Source organism: Nicotiana tabacum, chromosome 2 (assembly GCF_000715075.1).
Source record: "Nicotiana tabacum cultivar K326 chromosome 2, ASM71507v2, whole genome shotgun sequence".
Taxonomy (NCBI): Eukaryota; Viridiplantae; Streptophyta; class Magnoliopsida; order Solanales; family Solanaceae; genus Nicotiana; species Nicotiana tabacum.
The window spans coordinates 57,130,121-57,148,079 of NC_134081.1; the positions used below are offsets into that span (position 1 = coordinate 57,130,121).

General features: G+C 38.1%; 2 long non-coding RNA genes across 2 annotated transcripts; both read left to right on the forward strand.

The window, feature by feature from the left end:
• The first annotated feature begins 241 nt into the window (after window positions 1–241).
• LOC142170758 (uncharacterized) lies at window positions 242–4,034 on the forward strand. The gene is made up of 3 exons (XR_012700247.1): window positions 242–396; window positions 505–664; window positions 3,695–4,034. It is a non-coding gene; the product is annotated as an uncharacterized LOC142170758 (long non-coding RNA).
• A 3,304-nt stretch (window positions 4,035–7,338) lies between these two features.
• Window positions 7,339–9,120, forward strand: LOC142168343 (uncharacterized). Its single transcript, XR_012698237.1, has 2 exons — window positions 7,339–7,607; window positions 8,841–9,120. It is a non-coding gene; the product is annotated as an uncharacterized LOC142168343 (long non-coding RNA).
• The last annotated feature ends 8,839 nt before the right edge of the window (window positions 9,121–17,959 follow it).

Consider the following 17,959-nt stretch of genomic DNA (forward strand, 5'->3'; position numbering starts at 1 on the left):
GATGTGATATAAGTAATTATGTGTTCGGATTCGAGATGATATGTTATGAGGTGTTACCGAGCCCATGTGTAACTGGGTACAATGTTGATGTGATATGCCCCAAAGAGCGGCTGAATATCACCTAATACAAGATGGTATGTCCTTGAAGAGTGACTTTATTATTTTTATGAAATTTTCATGCATTTATTATTTGAGGTTACCATAGTGTACGCTCCACGGTAGCTTGCCTTTGGTACTCATGTTAAAGTTGTGTACTCGTATTTTCTATGTTATGTTTTCGGTTTACAAGTATACCATCAACTTTACATAGTCAGTGCATTTTTCGTACTGATGCCTTCTTTTGGGCGCTATGTTCAAGCCCACATGTGGAGATAGACCAGATAACATACCTTCCCAGTAGGAATTTGCTCTCTCTTCTCACCTCCCCCATGTTCTTCTTCTCTTCTTCTCTCATTTACTATTTTATTGCTGAACTTGGTGCCAAATTGACATCAATTGTATCAGGTCCAGGTTACAATGGGTCGAGAAAAGCTTTTCATACTCAATCGAGCAATCCAGCTATAGATCTACAGGAGCAATACGAAGATCTGGCAGCTCAACAAATGGATTTGCAAGCTGTAATGGAGAAAACAAAACAGGACTTGCGTGAGGATATAGATCAAAGGTATATAGAGCATCTTCACTTGTTTAATTCACTCAAAAATCCATTCGATGAATCTTATTCACAGTCGCAGTCGAAAGACCGGGTCTTATCTTCTACTGTCAAAAATAATGTGTTACAGTTAGGCCAAGGAATTCTCGGGCCTGATACTTATTGTGATAATAGTAATCATGGTCATAAATTGGGTTTTCTTGATTTATTATAGAAAATTTGAAGATTTGGTTGTATTGAACTAAGTAATACTTTTCTGTTGATAACACTCACTTAATCAGAGGATAAACCTTATCTTTATGAACTTAGATGATGAAACTTTGGCTTGACATCATTCTTGTATAAATGTAGGGATCAATTATTTTATCTAATTGGAATGAGTATTTAGCCGCACTAGTCGAAACTTTTAGTGAGGAATTTTGAGTTTCCTATGCTAGAACTAAAACAACTAAGACAAACTGGTTATGTGAGAAAATTTCAATTTTCTTTTGCTAGGTTATTGAATCAGTGTAACCTCTCTGTTTGTCAAGCTATTTTATGTTTTTTGGGAGAGTTGAAGGAGGAATTGGTGAACCCAATGAAATACATGAGCCTCAGACATTGTACAAAATATATCGGCTAACCGGATTAGCTGAAACTACACTAGCTGCTAATGCTAGAGCATTGATATATACTTTTGGAGTTGCACATCGTCTTACTAGTAAAAGGCTTTTCTATGAATCACAGCCACCTAGATCTACTCACTATAACTGTACCCCTACACTTAGATTAGCATTGCTTTAGTTAGATTAGCATTGCTTGCTCCCAGTGCCACAGCTATCGCTAAGACCAGAAAAACCATTTCCTCGGTTGAAATGCAAGCTAGGAGAGCAAAGGATTATGCTATTTTTTGATAAAAATACACTTCATGTCACAAGTGTACCTTCTCTAAACAAATGTTTGCTATGAACCTGGAGTTTTCGGAGGGAGAATAAGGTGTGGAGGAGGTGATATCCAAATATGACAATGATTCTTCTATAGAGGAGTGGTCATCTAGTGAGGGAGACACTTATATGATTTTCTTATATGCCTTTAGTCTTTTGCAAGGTGCTCAAACTATACACGTTGTTGGATACAATGAAAAGAGGCCATTGTAGATTCTCCTTGATAGCAATAGCACTTATTACTTCATATATAGTGCTTCTGCTTAGAGGATGTGAGATTGTACCTACCAAGGTTGAATATGTGAGTTTTGACATTAATACTATACAAGTTACTTCTGGAGTGATCAGGAACTTTCACTGGATATTACAGGGCACTACTTATACTTCAGACTTGATTCTCTTTCCAATAGGGAGGTAGGATTTAGTTTTGAGAGCTTGTGGATGAAGACCTTAGGTCCAGTGACTATGAATTACACACAACACTATGGCATTCAATTATCAAGGAAAATAACATGTCTTGAAATGGGGTATCTGAGGATTGTAAGTTGTCTAGCCCAATGACTATGTATGTGGTAATAGAAAGGGTGTCCATTCTTTATGTTGTAGGTAATGGTTTCTGAACCAGAATTAACACTTGAAGACTAGTTCAATGCAATTCACCTGACTAGGGAGAGTGATGTCCCAATCTCTATTGAGAACTTGCTCACACGATATCAACAGGTTTACTCTGAACCAATTTCTTTGCCACCAAAATGGGTGCATTTGATAACAGAATTTCACTTCATTCTGGGTCTAAGACCGTTGATATCAGGCCCTACATATATTCTTCTAAGACAAAGGATATTATTGAAAATATAGTACAAGATATGCTATAATGGGGTGTGATCCAATATAGTAACAACCCTTTGCTTCTCCTATTGTGTTAGTGGGAAAGAAAGATGGCACATGGAGACTGTTAATTACAGATAATTGAACCAATATACTGTGAAGGGAAAACTTCTTATTCCTATCACAGATAACATTGGATGAAATAGCATGTGTTTTTATTTTTCAAAAATTAATCTCAGATATGGGTATCACCAGATCAGAATGGAGCAATTGATATTTTCACAGTAGCTTTAAAGACTTGTATGGGCCATTATGAATATTTGGTGATGCCCTTTGGGTTAACCAACGCACCCTCGACATTTTAATGCCTTATGAATCACCTCTTTTAACAGTTCTTGCGGAAGTTTGTGTTGTCTTTTTTTATGATATCTTGATATATAGCTTTAGCTTGCAAGATCATGTGGTGCATTGAAAATAATATTGATGTTATGGTTCAACATAGCTTGTTGTCCAAACACTCTAAGCATGTTATTGGGGTTCCCAGGGTTCAGTACTTGGGCCTCTCTATTTGTAGAGGATGCGTCTACCGATCGCAATACAATAGCTACAAATGTCAAACAACTGAGAGGCTTCTTGGGTCTGGCTGGTTATTATAGGAAGTTTATCAAAGGATATGGATTCATCAGCAGACTTTCAACTGAACTCCTCAAAAGGACAAGTTTTTGTGGTCTGATGCTACTGCACAATTATTTTCTAATCTGAAGATAGCTCTGATTACTGCCCTTGTGTTGGCCTTGCCTAATTATTCTCTTCCTTTTATTGTTGAAATTGGCATCAGTGGTACAAGTATAAGAGTTGTTCTTATGCAGGAGGATAATTTATAGCCTTCATCAGTAAAGGTTTGGCTCATACGTATGTTACTTTATCTGTGTATGACAGAGAACTTTTAGCCATATATTTTGCTATTACTAAATGGTCTCATTACCTTTTGGGGAAATATTGTATTGTGAAAACTGATCAAAAGGCTTTAAAGTATTTACTAGAGCAGAAGTTACATATTGATTCCCAAATTAGATGGCTCGCCAAATTATTACCCTTTGACTTTGAAATTCAGTACAAAAGGATAAGGAGAATATAACAGCTATTTTTTCTCTCTAAACTTTATGGTGATGCGCTTATGGTCTTGATGGTGTCATCAGTACAAGACGATATCTGGAAGAAAATTCAGGAAAACTAGACTTTTGATCTTGAATTGCAGATCCTTATTGGTTCTTTAAAACTTACTCTACAGAAGCACTACACTTGGATGGATGACCAGCTGAGAAGAAAAGGTAGATTGGTGAATGGTAATGATGAGGAACTCAGGGCTAAAATCATCAATCTATGGAATTTTACTCCTACATGGGGCTATTCTAGTATTGATGCTACCAGAAGAAGACTGTTGGCCTATTTCTATTGGAATGGAATCAGGACTAATATACTTAACTTTGTTTACAAATACTCTATTTGTTAGAGGAATAAATATGACACTGCTACTTCATCTGGCTTGCTGCAAACACTTCCTATTCCTGCACTTTATTGGACAGATATTAACATAAATTTCATAGAAAGATTGCTTAAGTAAGGGTAAATCAGTTATTTGAGTTATTATGTATAGGATAACAAAGTATGGTCATTTTATTGCTCTTACACTGCCCCATCACTTATTCAAGTTTTCCTGAACCATATATTCAAGCTTCATGGATTCCCTGCTACCATTACCAATAATATAGATCCCAGTTTTCTCATTTCTATCTCGAAACTAAGAGGTGACTATACAAACTTCCACAACCTTTCATCCTCAAACAGATGGCCAACTGAAGTACTCAATAGATGTGTAAAGACTTACTTGAGGTATTTTTATGTTGTTTCTCCTACTGATTGGACTTCCTTTCTTCCTTTGATTAAATGATGGTATAATTTCAGTCATCATTATGCTATTTAGAATTAAACCTTTGAACTCCTTTACAAATACTCTCCACCACTGCACCTGTCTTACCTTGAGATTCGTCTACTTCTTCCATTGAGGTTATTCTACTGCAAAGGAAATTTAAAACTTTGAATGGATGAGCTTTATTTATCTATATTATAACAGAGAATATAGCTCAAGCTAATAGCCACATGTCTAACAGGCAGTTTAAAGTGGGGAACTGGGTGTTTGTCAAGCTATAGCCCTATAGACAATTGTAAAGCCCAGAGATTTTGCACCAAAATAATTCTGTTGTTGTATGAGCTTTAAGTTGGACACAAGGATGTTCAAATACTAGAATATAGCAATTATATTTTATGTTTAGGAGGTGGTATAGATATTTATAAGAGGGAAAAAGTAGTTTGGAACAAAATAGAAATGTCCAAGGTAAGAACACAATTATAGTCGCAAGATACCTAAATTCAAACAAGTATGTCTCCCAATCTATAACGAATTATGTGGTGAACTACCTATCAAATTAAAGCCCTTGAAGTCTGGTTTCTAACACTTTAAACCATTTATCATTTTGATACTCCTATAAAAGGTTATGGGTATTGTACTAAAGACTGTCATGTCAGAAAAATGTCACGCATTTTTGGACGCCTTAGGGGACGCCCGACGCCCGTCATAGTGCCAAAAATAGAAAAAGATTTTATTTGGGCACCGTGGGGACCAGTGGGCACTGGTTGTGGTGCCCAAGGCGTGAAATTGAGATAGAAGGGATAAGGAGAGAGAAAATAACTTTATTCTTTAAAGATTAAACCTACCCCCTCATCCTTAAGTCATCCAAGGGTTCTCATACTACCTAAGGTGAGTTTTCAATGCGATTATCGTTAGAATACTACTTCCAAACATCAATTCAAATAATATTCCATATCAAAATCACTAGATTCTCAATAAGAACTCAAGAATAAGGTCTCTCCGCTAACCTAGGGTTTCGCGATTCAAGGCAAGTTTCATAACCGCTTTTAACTATGATTATTAGAAAGGTTTATTGTTGACATTTGTTCCTATAAACTACTACTAAGAAAAAGATGCTTAGATTAACCATGAACCCTAGAAGGTAAGAAGAATCAAACCTAGGGTTTCAAAATTTGAAAATCTTGGAACTTCTAGTATTGATTCTTGATGCAATTGTATATAGATTGATTTAAGAAGTTGAATCTTTTGGACCGAAGCAATGAGGGTGCTCAAAGGAAGAACCAAGTTGAGTAGAGACAATGCTTTTACTAAAGTTGTCTTATCACAGAGATCATACAATAAGTATTTATTAGACTGTATAGGACGTTAATGTGGGCTCTGAATGGAACGAGTGGACTCACATTATCCATTAGAATTGTAAAAAAGATCTTAGACGATTATCATGGTTAATAGCTCAAGAATAATTTATTGTTCCATAAATCATGTCTCATGCTTTCATGACTTGCATATATTTCTTTAATGTATACAAAATTTTATGGAAATATTTTGATGAGAACTATGAAGATATATCATTGTTTTAAATTTTCTGATGCGAGAGTTACTCAAATGAATATTTTGGGCGTTTCTCTAGATCTCTGAGAAGGGTTCTGTAATAACTCGACCGGTCGTTTTGAGTATTTGCACTTCGCTCAGTAGTTTGAGGGCATGAGTAGCTCTGTATGATGTATTATGACTTATTTGAATCGTCGGTGTTGGTTTTCAGGTTATTCAGAACCGATTTAGAAGAATGAATTTCATGTTTGAAGCTTTAAGTTGGAAGAGTTGACCAAGTTTGACTTTTGTGTATTTAACCCCGAAACGGAGTTTTGATGCTTATATTTGGTCCGGATGATGACTTTGGACTCGGACGTATGCCCAGATTGGCATTTGGATATTTCTAGAAAAATTCGACAGTAATTGGTGAAAGTTTAAAATTTGAAGGTTTGGAAGTTCATAAGTGTGACCGAGAGTTGACTTTGATGATATCGGATTCAGATTGTGGTTCCGGAAATTGGAATAGCTTCATTATGTCATTTGGAACTTTTGTGCAAAATTTGAGTTCATTCCGGGTTGATTTGATATGTTTCGGCGCGGGTTTTGAAAGTTGAAAGTTCAAAAGTTTATTAAGTTTGATTTGAGGTGCGATTCGTCGTTTCGATGTTGTTATGCGTGATTTGAGGCCTCGAGTAATTCCGTGTTATATTATGGGACTTGTTATATGTTCGGACGGGGTCCCGAGGGGTTGAGGTGAGGTTCGAAAAGGTTTGGGTTATGTTGCGCTCGTTTTTGATGTTTCTACGTCGTTTCTTCAAGCATAAATTGTACCACATTAAACAAATGGGCTCCAATTTTTGTTTTGATTGAAGCATTAGATCCGTATCATAATTTTGGAACCATAGCAAATGGAATCATTAAGTTTCGACTTCGTAGAGGAATTTATGGTCATTTTACTAAGAATTGGGTTGCCAGATTTTTTTCAGATTAATTAGGAAATTGCCATTGACTTCGTATTTAAAAGTTTGCATTATTTTCAAATATTAAAACCAACATATCTTCTTCATTATAAGGTCAAATGGAGTAATTCAAAAGCCTAACTTGACTGAAATTTCACAAGAAATCCATTGGAGGTATCAAAAGCGATTTTCGAGATCATTTGGCACACGAAATGAGGCATAGCAGCTGGGCAAAATTATTTAATATCGAGAGTTTGTTCATTTGGTCATATTTTTGGAACTTTGAAGATCAGATTGAGGTGATCCTCAAAGCAATATTCACCATATGAATTGGGATAAGTGTTCTCTACTCGGTTTTGATTATATTTCGTGAATCTATCTTCGTTTTTGGTAATTGGATTGTGAATTTTAAAGAGGAAATTGGAGGTTTTAGCCTAAAGTTTCATAATATGAATTTTTGAGTTTTGAACATCGATTTGGAGTCGAATTTGAGAGTCGAATTTGGATGAAACTAGTATGGTTGGACTCGTAATTGAATAAATTATCGGATTTTATGAGTTTTGTCGGGTTCCGAGGTACGGGTCTCGATTTGACTTTTTGGATGACTTTGAGATTTTGATTAAAGATTCGACCTTTATCATTTGGAATTATTTTCTTGGGCTTTATTTGATATATTTGAGTTGTTTTTGGCAAGTTTCAACCCGTTCGGAGGTCGGTACACGCGAGATGGCATTTTTGGAGCATCGTTTGGCTTGCTCGGTATTGAACTTGGCTTATTCGAGGTAAGTAACACTTCTAAACTTGGTGCTAAGGGTAAGAAACCCCGAATTACGTGTTATGTGATTGATGTTGAGGTGACGCGCATGCTAGGTGACAGGCGTGAGGGCGTGCACCGTAGTAACTATGATTTAGTTGATTCCACGGAACTGTATAGCTATCTTATCTGAACATTTTTATTGTACTCTATGTGATAGAGCACTTGAGTTCTGATCCATATTGGAAACCATGTCTAGGCTACATGCTTATTTTGTTGGTACCCACTGGGGTCATTTCTGCTATTGAGTTATTTGCTTACATTGCAATTACATACTCAGTCATACACATTCATATGCATATCATATCTTAGCCTCTGTTACCATTTATTGATACATCACATCATTATTGTTGGGCTGATTTCATGATATTGTGAGCCCGAGAGAATGGAGAGATTGATGAACTGAGCGAGGTCAAGGGCCTGATTGTGAGGATATTTATGGGATCGGGCTGCATGCCGCAACAAGTATTATTGATTTATGATGGGAGCGGGCTGCACGCCGCAATATATGTTATTGATTTACGCCATGATTGGCTTGTTATAGCGCTTGGGATGAAGGAGCCCCTCCGGAGTCTGTACACATCCTAGTGAGCGCAGGTACCTACTGAGTGCGAGTGCCGAGCGATTGGGATGACTGAGTGACTGTGAGGAATGAGTGATTGAGTGAGTGGGATGACTGAGTGAGTTGATAATCTGAGAGTATGCATATTGTTTTATCACTGAGTTGCATTGCATTCGACATGCATACTTGACATACATGCATATAGATGCATTTTCCTCATGATGTACAGTATTACATCATTTATGAATTCAGATGCTCATTGACATGTAGGCATAAAGATGTACTTTCCTCATCCCATCTGATAATGAAACATCTTACCTGTTCTTGAATGTTTTTGGGAAAAATCACAGATTTCAGATTTACACATATTTTGGTGATTTCAATAAAAGATTTGGGTTTTACTATTATACTTGAAAAGCATGCCTATTTTTCGAAACTGTGAACGAGCTAAGCATTATATCTTTGAGTTATTACTTGTACTGCTTTAGTTATATTGTTATAAGTTGTTCCTGGCTGTTGGTGTTGGACTCCGACCTTTGTCCAAGCTCGTCACTGCTTTCAACCTAAGATTAGGTTTGTTACCTATTGAGTACATGGGGTCGATTGTACTCATACTACACTTCTGCACATTGTGTGCAGATTTGGATGCTGATGTTGCTGTGTCTGGCGGGAGCTGGCATTGAAGATGTACATGCATTCCAGTCATAACTGCCTCTTGTTCTTGGTAGCTTTAGAATTATTAATCTGTTCATGTATATTTCAAACAAATGATGTATTTATTTCATTCCTACTTTGTAAACTCTAAATCTTAGAAGCTCATGATTTTTAATACCAGTCTTTGGGAATTCTTTGTGTAAAAGTTCAGTTATGTTATCATTATCTCTCATAGTAAATCTCATTTGATTTGGATTGTTGCTAATTGGCTTACCTAGCGGGTTGGGTTAGGTGCCATCACGACTAGTTAGATTTTGGGTCGTGACAAGTTGGTATCAGAGTTGTAGGTTCATAGGTTCTATGGGTCATGAGCAAGTGTCTAGTAGAGTCTTGCGGATCGGTATGATGATGTCCATACCTATCTTCGAGAGGCTACAAGGCATTTAGGATAAATTTCCCATCTTTCTTTCCTTATCGTGCGGCATTAATTCAGCTTGAAGTGTATCTCTTTGAATTTCTTCCACTCACTCGTATGAGCCTATGAGCACTCGGTATCATCTATACATCGACGGCTTGTGGATTCCATGGATGAGGTGCGAGATGCATTTTTTATACTTTTGTGATGTGCCAGTCTAGAGGGCTTGAGTCCAGGTTTGGACCGCAGCTTAGGCTCGGTAATTTTAGTTGCGTGAGCATGTGCTTTTGGACTTCTATGTCCAGTGGTGTCCCTATGAGTGAGACTGGTGGCTCGGTGAGTGGTTAAATAGTTATATGATGAGTAGGATGTGACTGCGAGATGTGTTAAGATAGTTTGAATGTGACATGAAGGGTTTGTTTGAGATGTGAAAAAGACTATTGGATGCTTGAATTTTGTCTTGATGTGTTGTACAGTCTCGAGTTATGATTGTGTTGAAGGATCTTTTATGTTATTTATTGGTAGAACGAAGTAGATTTTCATGTCTTGTTGATGAGTTCAGACTCAGGAAGATTAAGGGATTGCGTACTAGTTGTGGCTATGAAAGGATATAGAGAGATGTCAGTTTGAGGCTAAGTAGGTGGGTTATCACCTACGGGGTAATCTATGGATGTGTGATCCTTATGATGTCGTGTGGAGGCTTTCTTTTCTACTAATGGGTTATATGTGTTGCAATTTGAGTTTGGATCGATTGAGAAAGTTGACTTGATTGTCACAAGGATGAATGCAGGCTTAGTGGATGATTTGAGGTATTTTATGGGTAATGTTACATGAGCTTATGAAGGATTTAGTTGAATCTAACTACGGTATTATGGCAGTAATAGATTATGGGCATTGTGAGTTATCGAGCATTTTGATCTATGGCTTTGAGCCGGGCCAAGTGGGGGAGTCTGCTATCGACGATTTGATTGCATGGTTACGTGTTGTATTGGTTTCGGTCTAAGGCATACTTGTGGATCGATTATGACTTGTAGAGGCTAGTTTTGAGGATGACTTAAGCAAGAAAATTTCTGGATGCAGGTGTATTACACTTTATGGGTATATGGGAATCATGCAATGATTGAGTTGCTATTCATGAAGGATGTAGTTCGCATGGAGTAGGAATTTGCTCAATTGTGTTAAGGCGAAGTTACTTCTTTGGGTGTTGTCGTGCTAATAGGGCACAAGTTATTTGTCCCGTTTAGGCAGTACAATTTAGATTTGATCAGAGTAGATGACTCTCGAGAAGGTTCTAATGAATTTAAGGTTCATATGTGCATCTGAGGATTTTTCGAATTGCTATATGGCTAGAATTTGAAATTTGCATCGGATGGTGTCGGGACTTGTGGAATTTCTATATCATTATAGATTCTACATTTCAGTATCAGGAAGGTGAAGGAAATGACTTTAAATTCACAGAAGGTCTCTTTAGAGTGGGTGTCTCGGTTGTGGTACTTTTGGGGTGCTTAAGAGGGAATGCAACGGCTTATGGGCCTTAGGGCGGTGTGATTTTATGCTAGGATCTCTGGTGGTGAGCTTTGGGTAAGGACCGTGGTGTTCTGGCAAGGAGAAGTGTCAACCTGAGGATAATTAGGAAGGAACTCGGAGAAATAGGATAGCCTGGTAGTAGGCTGGATCAACACGGTAATGGATATGATCAGTTCTTTGGGTACTTATGATGTGGTGAGTCTCTACATGTGTTTTGTGGCAATACTCTTGGGTTTGGCGACCTGCGTGGCTTGTTTGAGTTAGAGAGATTCAGTTCTGATGGCTTGGTTACGTGTTAATGGGTTTCGAAGAGTTTTTGATGGTTTCTACCATAGTTTGAGATGGATATTTCCTACCGGCGTGAGGAGCATGATGCGTATTATGATTTTCTCCTGGATGGGATCAATGAAAGGTTTCTAACTGACCGGGTATGTATCCTACTTGTGACTCAGAGTAGATTATAAGATCCTCGTACTTTTCATATGATGGCATGACTGATGAGGTGCATTGTGTGGTATGAAGATTTGTGTGTGCAAGGTCACGGTTCAGTTTTGAGGGGAAGGTCATGAATCCTTAGGCAACATGGACGGTTTCAGATGTCTAGATGAATGATATTACTATTTAATATTGCTTGAAGAGAGTGCACATTCCAAAAGGTGCACTGTGTTTTGACTTACGGTCGCTTCATTGATATTGCGGTACTCGCCTAGTTGATCGACTACTGATATTCAGACTTTGTTATGTGGCACGGAAGAATTATAGAAGTATTCCTCGTGGGATGATCGTGTGTGGGAGATGTGTTAGACATTCGGGCGGTGGAGTTGGGATCAGATGTGCTGATTTGTGTGTTCTATGGATTTGGAGACTGAGAGTTCTCAAAAGCAGGTTGTTTTGGTGGTTGCGGACTGTGAAGATGTGGCCAAGCTAGCCAGATGATAGTATGTGTTATGGTTAGGTTATTGTGGACCTTCAAAGGGTTATTTACCTATTTGTGGATGACCAGAGTTGATTTGGGGCCCATTTGGTAGACCCAATGAGGATGTGTATTCTACATCGGGTAGGATTGGTTGACTCCATACTGCTATTATTGAGGGATGTGCCATTCGGTTAGAGTTGAGCTTATTCGTGTTCTGATATGATCTAGGAGTTACTCCTCTATGTTACGAGGGGGTTGTGATTTTTTGGTTATATGCACACATGATGCGGTCTGTTTGGGCCTTATAGCAGAATTCGAGCGAGATGGTGATTGGGGTGTTGAATGGTTGGTTGCGCCTTAGTTATATTTCGTGAATCTATCTTTATTTTTGGTAATTGGATTGTGAATTGTAAAGAGAAAATTGGGAAGTTTTGTCCAAAGTTTCATAGAGTGAATTTTTAAGTTTTAAACATCGATTCGGAGTCGCATTTAGGTGAAACTAGTATGGTTGAACTCGTAATTGAATGGGTTGTCGGATTTTGTTAGTTTTGTCGGGTTCCGAGGTCCGGGTTCAGGTTTGACTTTTTTGTTGACTTTGGAATTTTGATTAAAGATTCGACCTCTATCATTTGGAATTGTTTCCTTGGACTTTATTTGATGTATTTGAGTTGCTTTTGACTAGTTTCAAGCTGTTCGGAGGTCGGTACGTGCGAGATGGCATTTTCTAAGCATCGTTTGGCTTGCTCGGTATTGGATTTGACTTGTTCGAGATAAGTAACACTTCTAAACTTGGTGCTAATGGTATGAAACCCCGAATTACGTGTTATGTGATTGATGTTGAGGTAACGCCATGCTAGGTGACGGGCGTATAGGTGTGCACCGTAGTAACTATGATTTTGTCAATTCCATGGAACTGTGTAGCTATCTTATCTGAACATTTTTACTGTACTCTATGTGTTAGAGCACTTGAGCTCTGATCCATATTGGAAACCATGTCTAGGCTACATGCTTATTTTGTTGGTACCCACTGGGGTCATTTCTACTATTGAGTTATCTGCTTACATTGCAATTACATACTCAGTCATACGCATTCATATACATATCATATCTCAGCCTCTGTTACCATTTATTGATACATCACATCATTATTGTTGGGCTAATTTCATAATATTGTGAGCCCGAGAGAATGGAGAGATTGATGACTGAGCGAGGTCAAGGGCCTGATTGTGAGGATATTGATGGGATCGGGCTACATGCCGCAGCAAGTATTATTGATTTATGATGGGAGCGGGCTGCAGAAGATGTTATTGATTTACGCCATGATTGGCTTGTTATAGCTCTTGGGCTGAAGGAGCCCCTCCAGAGTCTGTACACACCCCAGTGAGCGCAAGTACCTACTGAGTGCGAGTACCAAGAGCGAATGTCGAGCGATTGGGAGGACTGAGTGACTGTGAGGATTGAGTGACTGAGTGACTGGGAGGACTGAATGAGTTGATACTCTGAGAGTATGCATATGGTATTATCATTGCATTGCATTGCATTCGACATGCATACTTGACATACAAGCATAGAGATGCATTTTCCTCAAGATGTACGATATTACGTCATTCACGACTTCACATGTTCATTGACGTGTAGGTATAGAGATGTGCTTTCCTTATCCCATCTGATAATGAAACATCTTATCTGTTCTTGAATGTTTTTGGGAAAAATTATATTTTTCAGATTTACACATATTTTGGTGATTTCAGTGAAAGATTTGGATTTTACTTGAAAAACATGCCTATTTTCCGAAACTGTGAATGAGCTAAGCATTATATCTTTGAGTTATTACTTGTACTGCTTTAGTTATAATGTTATAAGTTATTCCTGGCTGTTGGTGTTGGACTCTGACCTTTGTCCAAGCTCGTCACCGCTTTCAACCTACGATTAAGTTTGTTACTTATTGAGTACATAGGGTCGGTTGTAATCATACTACACTTCTACACCTTGCATGCAGATTTGGATGTTGATGTTGCTGTATATGGCGGGAGCTGGTATTGAAGATGTACCTGCGTTCCGATCATAGCTGCTTCTTGTTCTTGGTAGCTTTAGAATTATTAATCTGTTCATGTATATTTCCAATAGATGATGTATTTATTTCATTCCAGCTTTGTAAACTCTAAATCTTATAAGCTCGTGATTTGTACTACCAGTCCTTGGGAATTCTTTATATAGAAGTTCAGTTATGTTATCATTATCTCTCATAGTAAATCTCATTTGATTTGGATTGTTGCTAATTGGCTTACCTAGCGGGTTGAGTTAGGTGCCATCACGACTAGTTGGATTTTGGGTCGTGACAGGTTCATAGCCTTTAGTGGTTTATGTTACCCCAAAACTACTCGTGCTAGAGTAGGAGATTAGTGTACTGTTGTTTCGGGCACTATAATAAAAGTGCCCTGGTAAGGTGCAAGAATGCGGGCATGCTAGAACCTTGAACTGTGAGGCACCACAGGAATGAGGTCCAGGCGATCGGGCTGGGATCGTCCATCATACAGATCATATGGTGATACTTTCAGAATAAAAATAAGAAAGAATGTCATAATCAATGGAACTCTCTAGTAAATAAAACAAAAGAAAACAATAGAAAAGAAAATGCTTTAGAAAATTTACAAAGATTCTTTCGAGAAAGTTTATATATTTATCTATTTCAATTTTATATTTTCCCTGAAAAGAAGAGAAAAGAAAAAAAAAGAGAATTTTCATGAATGACATCAAGAAGAACTTTATATTAGATGCATGAGTTGTTTGTTTTAACTCTTAATTAGAAGCTTTTAGCATTTTCTTTTATCATGCATACATACTTCTTTCAGAGTCTCGTTCCAGTTTTAGTGGGAGGATTGCTTTTCCTACTGAGTACCGTTATGGTGTACTGATGTTTCAATAATTCTGTTGGAACCTATATTGACATATGTTAATGTAGGTACATGATTTATATACGAACAGTCTACGAGTTAAGATATTCTCTCATCCTAGCAGACTCTTGGTGAGCTCCGACTCCGGCCATGGAGTTTGTTGCTTGATTTCAGTTCTTAATTTTCTAATTTTATTTATTTTTATTTGAGGATTTACCGGTGAATCATGTCTCGAGAAATCTGCCCAGACTCTATAGAGGCTTCATAATATAGAGTCAGATATATTTTATTTTGTTTTGTTAGACACTGAATGTTAAGGTTTGGATTATGCATAATGCTTTAAGACTAAATTTTTCAGACTTAAAGAAAGTTGTTTTCTCTTGGTTTTTGATGATGACCTGCCTAGTAGAATAAAATAACAGGTAAGAAGGTTCACTTGGTCAATTTTAGGCACCAGGTATCGGTTACGACTTGGTCAGAAATCGGGTCATGACAAACTTAGTATTAGAACAGCAGGTTTAGAGAGTCCTTGGGGTCTATGAAGCCATGCCAGTAGAGTCTTGTTAATTATTGTGAGGCCCTCATATCTATAAATAAGGAACTACATACATTTAAGAAAAATTTCACATTCTTTTCGCTCTAGATTGTGCTATAGAGCATGATTTTTAGTATGTTTCTAATACGTTCACTTTCGAATTCGCAGAAATGGCTCATACTCATGATTCAGTAGATAACACTCCTCCCCAGCTACTATTCCAGATCCTGTCCCAACTGATGTGAATGTTTCTGCAGTAAAGAACAAGAAGGGGCGACCAACTAAGACAACCTAAGTTTCCTAGACTAAAAAGGTTGTGAGGACTGGACAAGTGCCTCTAGCTGAGAGAGAGGAATAGGTTGAGGGAGCTAAACATTATATTCAGAAGCAAGCACCACCACCACCCCCGGCGGCAGTCTCAACTCAAGTCATCATGCCTCCAGAGATGGGAGAGGCTTAGTGCAATGAAAATGTTTAAGACATTCATGGCCAGTCAAAGACAGGGAGGGGGCGGTGCTCCACCCTGGGTAGGTAGAAAGAGGGCTCCGTCTCAGTTGAACTCTCCAGATTTTTGTGGAGCTAAGCTTGAGCAGGACCCATTAGACTGATTAGATGGTGTTTAGAAAACACTTCGAATAATGAAAGTGACAGGCACTGATGCTGTAAAATTGGCCTCATACCAACTCAAGGATGTTTATTATACATTGTTTGTGTTATGGGAGCAAGTTAAGGATGAAGAAGCTCCTTCTCCTACTTGGAAGGAATTCACCGAGGCATTCATAGCCAACTTCATTCCAGAAGAGGACCGGAAAGCTCGGTCCACAACATTTGAGCATATTAGATGGGGGACTATGAGTGTGCAAGAGTACTATATGAAGTTCATCAAACTGGCCAAATAAGCTCCTAACATGATCTCTACAGAGAAGGAAAAAATTCACAGGTTCATACTCGGGATGGGAGAGCATATTCAGGATACTACTGAAGTTGCAGCTGTAAGTATGGAACACTTTTCTTTAGTTGTGAGATTTGCAAAAAACTTAGAACTGAAAAGGCAAAAGAGGATGGTAGACAAGGAGAAGAACAAGAAGGCTCGTACTACAAGTAGGTATAGTGGTGAACTAGGTGGAGGAGGAAATAATTGGTTAAATAAGGGGACATCAGCACCAACGCAGTCTACTCCTCAATTTAGCAAAAGTACTCCTTCCCGGTAGAGTCAAAGTTTTAGGAATTAGTTCCACCAGAATTAAAATTTCAGAACTCTGGTCTCATAGAGTCAGAGTAGTGTTGGGCAGCAGTCTCAACAAAGAGATCCTTGTAGTTCTTGTGGAATGAAATATTTGGGACAGTATAGGTTCCGATTTCGAAGATGCTATAGTTGTGGTGACCCAAGACACATCAAGGTTAATTTCCCAAAAGCACAGCAGGAGTGCACAAGGAGCGTCAGCTCGCCCATCGAGTTCTTCGATTGCTACTACTACAGCTCGTGGCTCTCAGACTTAGCCCGACCGTGGAGCAGGTAAGGGAACTGGCTCATTTAGTCAAGGAGGGGGAAAACCTCGTCTATATGCAGCTTTGGATCGCCACAGTGCAAAGGCACCTCTAGCTGTGGTCACAGGTACATTACTAGTTTGTTCATATAATGCATATGCATTAATTGACCTGGACTCTACTTATTCATATGTTGCCCTATATTTTTCTAAGAACATGGGAATAGAGTCAAAATCATTAAAAAAGTCATTTCTCGTCTCTACTCTAAGTGGTGATTGCATAGAAGCAAAATGAGTTTTCAAAGGTTGCAACAATCTCAATTCATGCTTGTAGTACTACAACCGACCTCACAGAACTAGAAATTATAGATTTTGATGTGATTATGGGTATGGAGTGGTTATCATCGTGTTATGTTTATGTAGATTTTTGATCCAAAATAGTTAGATTTAAGTTTCCAAATGAAGAAGTCATAGAATGGAAAGGTTGTACAGCTTCGCTTGTGGGTGAGTTTATTTTTTACCTTAAGGCTAAGAGGATAATGGGCTAAGGGTGTTTAGCTTATCTTTCCCATATTTTTGATATAGAATCAGAAGCGCCAACACTCCAGTCGATGTCAGTCATTAAAGAATTTCCAGAAGTTTTTCCTGATGATCTGCTCGGTCTTCCTCCAAAGAGAGTAATAGATTTTGGCATAGATGTACAACCAGGTATTCAACTTATATCTATTCCGCCTTATAGAATGGCTCCAGCAGAATTGAAAGAATTAAAGGAACAATTGAGAGACCTTCTTGATAAAGAATTTATTAGGCCAAGTATGTCATCTTGGGGTGTTCCAGTCTTATTTTTCAAAAAGAAGAATGGCTCACTCTGAATGTGCATCGACCATCGTCAGTTGAACAAAGCCACTATCAAGAATAAATACCCTCTACCTAGAATTGAGGTTCTATTTTATCATCTTCAAGGAGCAAAATATTTTTTAAAAATATATTTGAGGTCGGGATACCATCAGCTCAGGATCAAGAAAGATGATATTCCAAAAACGGCCTTCAGAACCGTTACGTACATTTTGAATCTTTAGTAATGTCTTTGGGTTGACTAATGTCCCAGTTGCATTCATGGACCCTATGAATCGGTTATTTAAGCCAAATGTTGGATACTTTTATTATCGTGTTCATAGATGATATTTTGGTGTACTCCTGAAGCAAGGAAGAGCATGCAGGACATCTCAACATTGCAGATTTTGAAGGATATTGAGTTGTATGACAAACTGTTTAAGTGTGAAATTTAGTTGCAATCCGCTGTATTACAAGGCCATGTGGTATCCACTGA